This window comes from Sorghum bicolor, chromosome 7, assembly GCF_000003195.3.
Source record: "Sorghum bicolor cultivar BTx623 chromosome 7, Sorghum_bicolor_NCBIv3, whole genome shotgun sequence".
In the NCBI taxonomy this organism is placed as follows: domain Eukaryota; kingdom Viridiplantae; phylum Streptophyta; class Magnoliopsida; order Poales; family Poaceae; genus Sorghum; species Sorghum bicolor.
The window spans coordinates 25,305,091-25,318,139 of NC_012876.2; positions in this window are offsets into that span (position 1 = coordinate 25,305,091).

Here is a 13,049-nt window from a genome sequence, read left to right on the forward strand (position 1 = left end):
GGTTTTGTTGTTTCAGGACATGGTGTGGAGGTGGATGAGGATAAGATCAAAGCTGTTCGTGAGTGGATGCCTCCACAGAATGCAAGTCAAGTGCGTAGCTTCCTTGGACTTGCTGGTTTCTACCGACGATTTGTGAAAGATTTCAGCACCATTGCTGCTCCAATCAATGAGTTGACAAAGAAAGGAGTGCCTTTTAATTGGGGAGAAGCACAAGAGAAGGTATTTGAAGAACTGAAGATGAAGTTGACAACAGCCCCACTTCTTGCACTTCTAGATTTCGGTAAGACATTTGAAATTGAATGTGACTATAACATGAGGCGCCCTTTGGGCGCCCTACCGTGACTCCTCTTCAATAACTTGAATTTTAGTGGGTTCATCAGAGAATTGCTTTATTCATCAACAGCAAAAATTATAATTGCTAATTCCCTATAAAGGAATAAATGATTTATAATCTTGAGTTGACAAGTAAAAAACTACAAAGGCCACAGATGAGTAAGTAAAACTTATGAGATCACAAAGCTACTTTCAGGGAGTGAGAGAAGACCAAAAGAACAAAAGAATTCACTCATTGACAATAGTTAAAAAAAAGACCAAAGACAACCTATCCTCCATTATGCATTTAATGGATTAATGGTACATCTACATGGATAATCCTGTAGCCTCATATAGCAACGGCCATTGTGTTCATGAAAAATCAAATCACGAGTATCATCATCAGAACAAAGTAGTCAAAGCCCTATCAGCAACAATTTTTTATGGTCGTATCAGCACCAAATGACCTGCAATTTGGCACACCCAGCACATCAGAGCATGGTACGTCATAGAAAATAGATGCAAGCCATAAAAAAAGAAAAGAAAAAACAGAAATATAGCTCACAATAATCTACAAAGAACCATTGAGGCAGTAGCCATTTACCAAGGAAATGTTAAATGATATTTTTTTAATGCACAACATAATATTCACTGGTCCATAATACATTCTGTTTGTCCTCATTTTCCCAAAACAATTTTCAACTATAACATCCTGTGTCTTCCTTCGAAGAGTAACCCACATGTCCAAAGGGAAAAAACCAGAATGCCAGTAGCAAAGGTAATACTTACAGTACTACACAAATTCTGCAGTCACACATGTAGGATGGTTGAATCTCAAGGCCCATAATCAAGGTCGCTCTCATATTATTGGAAAAAAATCCAAAATTGATTTAAAATGGTGACCGTGGGTGTTGTTTCATTCAATAGATATCAATTTTCAAGAAACCAAAAGATACTTGCAATGGGCTCATTTAAAAAATCCAATTATTAGGTTATACTCATTTAAGCTTTTATGGTATAGTATACAAGTAACTATTGTCAAGATACATAATTTAATGCATGGTAGGACACAAAGTTACAAACTAATAGTTCTGATAGCAAAACAGGCTTGGATAGCCTCCAGCTCAAATTCTCTGGATCTGTCTCATGTACAAACCAGACTCAAATGTATCAATATGCCCCTTGCAGTTGGCACTATCCTCTGTACAATGGAAGTGTTTCTCTCTGCTTACAGCATGTTGCTGTTAATAAAATTGGTTTGTTAAAAGAAGAAAGGTGCACAGGGTAAGTGCTTCATTTGGGCGCCCTACCTTGACCATTTGACGAAATTTATAGGAACTAAAATATTTGGCCAAAATTATATTGATGATCTTGATTAACAAAAGGACAAAACATGTAAACAAACACTACAATGCCTACATAGTCAAAAACTAATGAACGGCACATCATCCCCTCGTATATTTTGTGATCAAGTGGCCTCCTCCTGTGAAGACACCCAAGCAGAACATTAGATCACTAAAAAAATAAGGTGAGGATTCCTAATCAGACGCACCGAAGTTCATGATAAAAAATATACAAAATGGTTGGTTATGATTTCTGCACTTGTACCCTCTACCATAATGGTCACTTAAGTCATTATCTATGGTAAGCCATGAAACATTCATTAGATGTTTTCCCACCAATACGTCGATATCTACACATTGCAGTTTCAAACCAACCCTACTATAGCATTAGGTTTCCTAAGAACAGGTATGACAATAGAGAAATAGTTGTATAATCTACATGTTGCAGAAATTATGCTTCCAAGTATTAGGCTTTAAAAGTGTCAACCTTCCAAGCGGAGGGAAATCAGAGAACTTCTATGTACATAGCAAGTTATTCACCTGATCATGAGAAACACACATCAGAGCCAACAGAATCTTAGATTAAAAAAATATGCTGGTTAACAATCATAACAAGATCCTTCACAAAAACAAGCTTCATTTGTATATTAGCAAGTCTTTGGCCCAGGTGCACCCTGTAGCAACAACCTCAGCTCTCTCTCTATTCTCTTCTTGACTATCCAGTTTTGGGCGCATGCGTGCGCGCGCAAGAGAGAGATCAGAGTTGTGCCAGGCACCTGAGAGCTGGCTAACAAAAATCTCTGCTAAAATCATGCACCCAAAACTGGCTAACAAAAAACTCTGCTAAAATGATGGGCCATAAGCATGCAATCTGAAATACAGCCAATCATTTTGGCATGCATCAATATTAAACATTTGCATTCCAAAATAAATCTTTTTTCAAAAAGAACATTGAATCGTGGCATGTCTAACTGCAACTGAAACAGATGCTTCTAGGACTTGATAGTCCATGAATCGTGGCATGTCTGACTGCAACTGAAATAGATGCTTCCAGGACTTGATAGTCCATGAATCTATAAACTTTTAGTATTTCGTGATCAATTAATAAACTTAATATTTAAGTCCCATTGCTACTCAGCCATAGAAACAAATTGGTCGAGTGAGTAGGTAGCACATATGTAGCTGCAGGTGCCATTTTATTCTATCTGTGAAATGCAGATAACTCAAGAACAAACTTGTAGCATCAATTTGCTTCCGTATCAAGACAAAGTGTCTTCAGATTTTGCCTCAACCGTTTTAAACATTAACAAAATGTTTAATAATGTTCCAAAACATCCAGGTGAAAAACATGAGATTAAGGACATAAAGATTACAGTCAAAGAAATAGAGAGCAGTCTGATAGAACAATAGAACATAATTATATTTTCCATCAGAAATATGCCTCTACGGCCTAGAAACAGATAAATAATAAGTAAATGATAATATATTGAATAGGGAACTAAACTTAGGATCCTGACAATGCAACCAAAGGTAACACAACTACTCGTATCTTTTACAATGAAAAGAGAACCATCCAAAACTTTCCATTGCATCAAGATTGTTACTCCAGTGCGTTATGCTTATGCATCATACATACTACACCCAAAAGACTATAGGAAACTAAACTTAGGATCCTGACAATGCAACCGAAGGTAACACAACTACTCATACCTTTTATAATGAAAAGAGACCCATCCAGCTCTTGCAATTGCATCAAGATTGTTACTCCGGTGCGTTATACATCGTACATACTACAGCCAAAAGACTATCTTACAACTTATTAAATTTGAATTTGCACAAAACACTATGTTTCTTACTCCATGGTATACATACCCTTTAATGTGTCTAGTTAGTAGGAAGTATGCCTACCTGGTCCATGCTTAATATTAATTATTATGCAGGTATAGTGTTATCTGATGGATCTCTGTACTGATCTGAGAAAAGGTAGATCATATGCTACTAAATTTCAGAAATATAAGCCAGTCTTAGACAGTGAACCCAACAAGCAAAAGCTAGATTCATTTTGCCCAAAAATATATGGGAATTGCATGTAAAAAATATGATGTATCTGAACCTAAGGCATTGAACACATGATTTTTTTTTATTCTCAAAACCAAGTGGTTTTCTATTCTTGATTATAGAAATTTAAAGCATATCTCACCTCACTACATGTTCGATAGAAATGTCCTTGTGTTAAGGAACCCTTGAAGGATGCTAACCAAACACAACAGTTGTAGGCCCGAGCACATCTGAGAGGTTGTACAAATCAATTCAATTTGGGGAGCCTTATTAGAAACCAAAATGGATATGGCTTACTGCTTACCCACCTGTATGTTGTGCAGGGGCTGACGCACCACAGTTCCATGTCTTCGGTTATCCTCTAGCACGGTTGGAACCATAGAAGAATGGGAAGAAATCAGATGGGGTAGAGATGAGGTCTGTAGTCTGTACTTTTTTGAAGGATACCGGTTGAGGTAGATCCGCTGCCGTATAGGTCAGAGACGACCAAATCTGCTCAATCAGCAAGTTTGGCGAGGGCTTTTCTCCATTGTCCCTGGAATCAGGCATCTCAGTGCTTTGCAAGGAGCACGCAGTGAAGGAGAGAAGATTTATAGGCAGCTATGAGGTTGGATTCATGGAGTAAGAAACAGGGGATAGAAAGAGATAGCATCTCACCACTGGCACCGCCGCCGAGCTCCAGTGAGGTCAGCCAGAAGCCTCATCCAAGCGCAAGCTCATCCATCGAGTAGCTCATGGTCAGATCTGAGGGAAAGCTCAACTTTGGTGAATATATATCAGAGAATATGTAGAGATTATGAGAAGGGAAGGAGAGATTGCTAAGCCATACCCTTGTGCTCACATCGCGGCCTCCTACCTATTGAACTACCGCGCCTCGCCATGTCCGCCTCTGGGCTCCGAGCATGCGAGCCCATAGATGGCTTACAGCTCGCCCCGTCTCGCCGCGACATCGGCATGGACGAATGCCACCTCCCAAAGATCCTAGTGCGCTCCTTCGACACGGCGAGGCAAAGGGGAGAGGCGGGAAGCCATGATGGCAGCGAGACGGAGGGGAGAAATGGTGGCGGCTATGGTTTTGGGCGCCGCCCAAATCGCCTGTGTGTGTGCGAGAGCATGGCTGACCAAGGTTGTTGTCCCAACTCTGGACTGCGGGTTAGTTTCTAGAAAGCTAGAGGATTTTTTTGCATAATGTATAGAGACAGATGTCGACGTAGTGTTGAGCCAGCGATGCTCCAAATGCTGTGGTGCTTGCAAGATCGAGTGGCTTTTAATAACTCCTGATGCAAGTGGTATAGGAATTGGTGGCGTTCTCATGCAAGAAAGGAGGCCGATTGCATACTTTAGTGAAAAGCTAAGTGGTCCAACTCTGAATTACTCAGTTTATGATAAAGAATTATATGCTCTTGTTAGAAGCTTGGAAACTTGGCAACACTACCTTTTGCCTAAAGAATTTGTGATACATTCAGACCATGAATCTTTGAAACATCTTAAAGGCCAACTAAAACTGAACCGAAGACATGCAAAATGGAGTGAGTTCATTGAGTCCTTTCCTTATGTTGTCAAGTACAAGAAAGGGAAAGATAACATTGTAGCTGATGCTTTGTCTCGACGTCAGACTTTGCTTTCACGACTTGATACTAAAATTCTTGGATTAGAAAATATAAAAGAACTATATGTTAAGGATTCATATTTTGCTGAACCATATTCCAAGTGTTGTGGCAGCAAGGGATGGGAAAAATTCCATTTGCATGAGGGTTTCTTATTTCGAGCTAATAAACTTTGCATTCCAGATTGCTCTGTTCGCATTTTGCTCGTGCAGGAAGCTCATGCAGGAGGACTTATGGGCCATTTTGGTGCAAAGAAAACAGAACAAGTGCTGACTGACCATTTCTTTTGGCCTAAGATGAGAAGAGATGTGGAGAGACATGTTCTTCGCTGTGAAACCTGCCATAAAGCTAAGTCCCGTTTGAATCCTCATGGTTTATACACTCCTCTACCTATCCCTAGTGTCCCTTGGGAGGACATTTCTATGGACTTTGTCCTTGGTTTACCACGAACCAAGAGGGGAAAGGATTCCATATTTGTTGTGGTTGATAGATTTAGCAAAATGGCACACTTTATTCCCTGTCATAAGAGCGATGATGCTTCACACATTGCTGAATTATTTTTCAGATAAATTGTGCGTCTACATGGAGTGCCACGTACCATCGTGTCTGATCGTGACACCAAGTTTTTGAGTTACTTTTAGAAAACCTTGTGGGGAAAACTGGGGACAAGGCTGATGTTCTCCACAACGTGTCATCCTCAAACGGATGGACAAACTGAAGTTGTGAACCGCACATTATCAACATTGCTGCCAGCTGTCCTAAAGAAGAATCTGAAATTGTGGGAAGAAAGCTTGCCTCATGTGGAGTTTGCATACAACAGGGCAGTACATTCGACCACAAAATTTTGTCCATTTGAGATTGTCTATGGGTTCAAACCTACTGCTCTCATCGATCTTTTGCCTTTGCCTATGCAGGAACGTGTGAACTTTGAAGCAAGCAAGCGAGCAGAATTTGTCAAGAAGCTTCATGATCAAGCTAAAGCAAACATTGAGAAGATGACCAAGTTATATGAGAAGCACGCCAACAAGGGTCGTAAGAAGATGTTATTTGAACCGGGAGACTTGGTTTGGGTGCACCTGCGTAAGGATCGCTTTTCTGAACAACGCAAGAGCAAGCTGCAACCCCGAGCCGATGGTCCATTCAAAGTGCTTCGCAAGATCAATGACAATGCTTATGAAATTGATCTTCCAAGTACTTATGGTGTGAGTACAAGTTTCAATGTCTCCGACCTTTCTCCATTCTTTGGATTGGAAGAGTCGAGGACGACTCTTTTTGAAGGGGGGAGGATGATATGACCATGCCAGCAAGCAAGATGTCACAAGCTCCAAGTCAAGCTACAACCACTCAAGTTTTACCTACACCGATACCAGCCCAAGTCATCGATGGACCGGTTACACGTAGTCGTGCAAAGAAGCTACAATAAGAGCTCCACGCGCTACTTTGTGAGATTCATTTTAACATCAATGAGAATTATATACTACCTAAGTGTTCTACCTTGATTGTACTCAGGTATATAGAAGAAGAGAAGGATGAATCGGACCCTGAAGAACGAACCAGTGCAAGTCCTAGAAGACACATCAAAAACGGACCAGTGGAAGTCAAAAACGGACCAGTGCAAAGAAATCTTCATAACTTTTTAATCACAAAAGCTATGAAGGCCCATGAGGACTTGTTGGAAAGCTTGTCAAGTGTACTTTCCAATAAATCTAGTGGCGACTAGTTTTGATACACCATATTGCCTGCAGACCAGAATTAGTACAGACTGCTCAGAAGATCAACAATCTGCCATGACAGAATGTTGGTACAAATTGCCATGCAAAACTGTACCAATCTACAACGTTTCGAGGTACATGGCATACATTGCTGGAAAGCCCTTCGAGTCTAGTTTCACACCCAAGAAACAGTTCGTCATTTGGACTTCCCAATAAAGAGTTATGGTCAGTTTATTCGAAACTGCTCTGGAGGCCAACAGTCACGCGAAGCCAGTTCGGGAATCCATTCCGAGGGGTCCTTTCACATTGCCTTCACCCAGAAACTCTATTTTGTTTTCATACCTATCTAGGAGGGTTGTTCCTAGTATAAATATCCCCTACCTCTAAGCTATCAACAACCTTTGATCATTTGATAAACTACATGACATTGCAGCCGTGCTGCTGAGTGCCTTACTCAACCTTTGTTCTTCCTTGTTCTTCATGGACTTGTGAAGTGAATCCTCTGGGTTCCCCTACTTCGTGCTCTACGGCTTCCGTTTGGCTGCGCCGTATTGTGTGGATTAGTTCCGGATTGTGGTTCTGCGGTCGTTCGGAGATCGAGTCGAAGTCTTTGTGGTTTCGGTGCCTCTCTCCCCGTCGCTTGGTCGCATACAACCTTTGTCAGGTATAAAGCTAGTTACCCGCTGTTCGCAGCAAGTTATCCTTGTTCTTTTGATCTACTGTCGTGAAGATCGGGCCACCCTCGTACCGATTCATATCGGTAACCTATCAAACCCAAACTAGTAGTGCTCCAAAATCATCTAAGGGAAGAAGAAATTCTACCTTTGGAAATTCATTTTGGGATGAGCTTAAACTTCCTGCTTCATAAGAGACCTTTGAGTGCATATAGTCTGAACCTTCCTAAGAAGGGATCTCGTAGAAAGCATCTCAAATCCAATCCCTTTGATGGACATCTAGAAAGACTCAAGGATGGCATCTTAAGTTATGCAATAGAAGGAGAGCGCAGCCATTTAGAAGACAATCTCATCTTCTCCCCTTCTATGCCCACTTTTGATGACTCATTCGAACCTATCTTTAAACCCATCCTTTCTCTTGAACCTCCCGATGATCCTATGAATCTCTCTAGACATCCCATGCATAAGAGTCACCAAGACCACAAGGCGGATCGAGAAGAGCAACATCAATGGATAGAGGGCATTAAAAATCCACGTGCTATCACCATTGAATGGATGGATAAAACAAACTTGAGAGACAATCCTAGAGGAATTTTAAGCATTCATGAAGAATCATCCTTGGAGTTTGAGAACGAGAGAAACAACAGTGAGCATGGAAATTATTTCATAAATACCTCACCAAGTCCTTGCTCATATAAAACATCTCCCCAATCAATTGGTGTCTCCAACCTTACCACATTTGAGATCTCCAACCCCCTCTTCTTTTCTATTTATAAAAACTTTAAAGGGGTGGTTATCGATGCATATGTCTATAATAAATATTGCAGATATCGTTGAGTCGATCTTGATATAGGCACGCTTAGGTTGGTGTTGGAGGAGAAACCACTTCACCAACATAACTTGATGGTTTCCCAAGGACAAGCTTAGTGTCCTAAAACAAGCACTTATCAAATCATAACATGAACTTTTAATTATCTACAACATTGCCTTGTGTATTGAGCATATAAAGATAATTGTAGAAATATTCCTTCGGGTATTCGTGTCACTAACCTTTCTAGGATTGGAACAAGAAGATCCGAGGATTGACAAGCGCAAGGTATGCCCAACCAATCATCATGCAACATTGAATTAAAATCATCCAATCTTGAATTTTGCAAAATTCAAGCATGGGGGAAATACCTTACGTAAACATATCCTCAATTAAAATCATCCAATCTTGAATTTTGCAAAATTCAAGCATGGGGGAATTAAAATCATCCAATGTTGCTATGTTGGTTGTTCCCACTTTTGAGGCATGCTCAATTTTTCTAAACACTAAACTTATTTTTCATCTCCACCTGAGTAGATCTCTATAAATGCTGTCATGCTACCTTTGTCTATTCACAAACAAGTGTTGGTTTCAAAGTACTCGACATACTTCCATTGGCATTTAAATTAAGCATGGTGCTTAGGTTAAATAGCCTTCCTTAATCTAATTAGACATGGAGTCTAGATTGGTTACTGAACTAAAAACTGCTTGAGTAGACATTGGTATCTCTTGTCGGACTAACCCCTCCAGGAAAACTTTCAATATCAACCTAGGAAGTCCTGAGATACAAACTCAGATTGGAGACAAAGGAGACACATGATGTTTAACGATTTGCACAAGGAAGACATAGCTCATTCATCATAAAGAGATGATCCATGGAACAAGACAAAGAGTGCCACAAACACGGTGCACAACCGCTAAGAAAGGAAAGATTCCACAAGGTGATACTGTACCATCACTCTTCAAGTAAGGTAACATCTTAAGGTACTTGACTATCACTATTATAAGCTTCTCCTTGGTTCTGGCGTTCACATGAATAAAGAGGCAAACATAAATTAACCAACCCAATTAATTCAACATGTTTAGTTCTTTAATCTTTGTTCTTAGTACTACCTTCGTGATCCCACATTCCTAATCATATAAGCTAAAATGTTGCACATTCAATCTTTGGAAGGTATAAAAAAACATAAATATAGATAGATTATCTTTCCATTAGGTCGAGCAATCTGATCTAACAAATGTTTTAAATACTACTCATGATCTTATTATCCATCAACTTTGTCTTGCTCACTATGCTTAAGGTTAGAGAAGAACAAATACACTTTTGGTTCTGTTGGTGTTTTTCACCAACAGGGCCCATGCACTTGATCTCTGCCTTGTCTCTATGAGCAGGTACACTTCGAGCAAAACCTGAAGGAGTTTTACAACTCCTAGATTCCACCAAGTGAAGGACTTGGATCTATGAGCACAAACACAGTGAGGAGGATGCTGCCAATGCTGCACCTCGAACTGCTGGACAAACAAAGAACATTGGTGACACCGTATCAAGAGGTGCAGATGTCAAGGCCTACACCTAATCAGATGATGCACCTAAAGGATGAACACGGTGAGTAGTCTTATCCAGAAGACTTAAAACATTGGATCCTTGCTGGAAGGTAAAATCGGTATTTATCCATATTTATCTTTTCTGCATTCCTTTTCCTTTTTTATTCCATCACTTGCAATAGCATATTTACTTTTCCACATTAGCATTAGAAAAGAAAACAAAAATATTTGTTCATTGCACTGCATCATAAAATCTAAAGCACCATGTGAGTAGACTTGTGGTTTAAAACCCATAGGTATATTGACTGTGGTGGCATAAAATAAATATGTTTTCATCTTACAGATATAAAAATAGAAAGTGCATGATCCTGCTAAATAAATAAAATTTATTCGGAGGAATCTCAATATGATAAAGGCTAAGAGATTTTATGCTAACACTTAACTAGTTTCACAAAGCTTTGTTGTCTATTTGAGCTCCACAGAATTCAAGGATCAAAGAAGACTAGCCGGCAGAGGACATAGTAATCGCTGTCACGGTGCTGCCGACATTCAAATACACCTCCGTCACCTTCTAGCTATATCAGAAGAAATTACGTCAAAATCCAGCTTGGGGAGAGCACCCCCATTTATCCAGCAAAGTGTTTCTACTCGCGTTTATACTTTACTCAAATAATAAAAAGATGCATAATCATGAAAACCCAAATAAAAATTTTGTGCTTATATATATATTTGCATAGTTTGCTAAATAAATAAATAAAGTGTCTAGGCCAAACTGAACTTAAATGATAAACTCTTACATGGATATGATAATAGTTGCTCTGTCATGTACCTAGTTTTCAAGTTTGAACTCTCTCTCAAGTTTAGGTATAATTGTTATAATTTAAACGAAAGAGTACTTGATCTAAAGTCTAAGTCGTTAACGGATATGATATGGGAAGGTTGAGCAGTTGTTTATTTGTTCCTAAAAATGCTAGAATTCTGGAGAACTTTATCTTTGAAAATCTTCAAAATATTGCATGATGAGTTCCTGTATGATGAGAGTTTAAAATCCTACCACAGCCATATATACATGCTTATTAGACTATGAACCATATATTTACTTTTTACTGCTTATAAGCATTGAGTGTGGTCAAGCTGTGTAGACCCTTAGGAGCTTGTCATGCGGTTAAAATCAAGATTCACTTGCACGTTCACTCACACATGCTGCTTCTACTCCAAAAGTACGCATCCACATATATCCACTCATTTCCATCTCCAGAGCCACCCAAAAGTATTCTACTCCTAATCCGGGAGAGAATAGCCAAAAACATTCTCCTATTCCTGTTTTTCCCTATGAAATAAATGCTCGAGTTATCTTGGTTAGTACCACTTGCTATATTATTTTAGGAGATGAGTGCTCTAAAAAAAGAAAAAAAAAGAAAGAGAAAGGATACGAGGAAATAAAAAGGGGCAAGTGCTCGGAACCTCGAAAGAAAAGAAAAAGTGAGACGAGAGGTAAAAATGGACAAGTGTCCGACAGTAGAATTAGGGGTATAAGATACCCACCTGAGAGGAAAGAAAAAGAAAATGTAGAGCATCTCATTCTCCTCAAAAAGTTTCAAAAGAGCAAGAAAGGTATGTATCCCCTAAAAAGAGCAAAAAGTACAATTAGACTTTCACCATTGTTATCACCATCATCACCATACACCGTTCACTCGCCACACATGCATATCTTGATTTGACTTATTGACTTGTTCTTCTGGATCCATGGCCTGACTATGCAATAAATGTCTTCTAAGTATGTATTATCAGTCTCCCACCTATGAGCTCTAGATATCAAAACCTTATTAGAGTAGTCTGAGAGAGAAGGCAATATCACTATGCCTCATACCAAAAATAACACATACTTTGAGAGAAGGCATACACCATTACTGCCTTGGAAAGGATCCATAAATACCACAAAAGAGAGATTTGAGAGAGTCATACAAGGAATCTGTGAGTTTTATTTGAAAATCTGCAAAAACTCTAGAGCTATAGTTCATCAAAGAACAAGAGACATGGCGCTTGACTTGACCGTTCTATGTTTTAACTGCTCAAGACACAAGTGACGGTTGCAAGCCCCATGGTGAAAGGTAAAATGAGTAAGTTTTAAATCTTAACAGTTTACTCTAACTCAGAGATGAGTTCTTGCTTGAACGCATGTGTACTTTTAAGGCATGAAACCACTGTAGAAACTCTTGAGTCCATCCTTGCTCTGCGACGAGCAAGAGGTAAGCTTGGGGAAGTTGTTGACGGTCCTTAAGTACCAAATATAATCATCAAATAAATAAAGAAAAGGTCCAAATGCAACCAACACCTAGACTTTGGGTTTTATCTGACAGAATTCCATGAGTTTTGGTGTTTGTCTATTTTTGCAGGGGGTTATCAGGAAATATGGAGGAAAGGCCCACACGTCGGGTTTAGAAAGATATATTAACGTGTCGTGCAATTTTATATCATCTAGAAGACTCTAGAAGCCACGGGAACGAATGGGAGGCCGAGCGGGCCCGGGGGTAGAGCGCCTGCCCTACTATAGAGATCAATCAGGTCCCGTCTCGCGGATTATGCTCCACCGACCTACAGGATTAAGGAAAACTGTGCGATTAATGTCGGTTTGATCCGACGTCCCACGTTACTTGAGGGGACTATATAAGCTGCCCCCCTGGCCCCTGGAGGAGGGCCATCCCATTATTGATTAGCATATTTTCTAGAGAGGATTCAGAGAGAGAGATCTCTCTAGGGATCCAACCTCATAGGGCTTAGCATCCAATGTGAGAGTAGAATTAGTTCTACTAGATTGAGAGAGATAGAGTGGAGGTGTAGATTGGAGGAAGCCCGGCATGTCGGTGTCTACTCCGAGGTTGTACCTGCGGGATCAAGTCTCCTAACCTGAGGCTTGCTCCTAGGATTCTTCAGTATTTCGACTTCTAAATTCTAGTAAGTTCTTGTTCTTATTGTTCTTTGGTTTATGA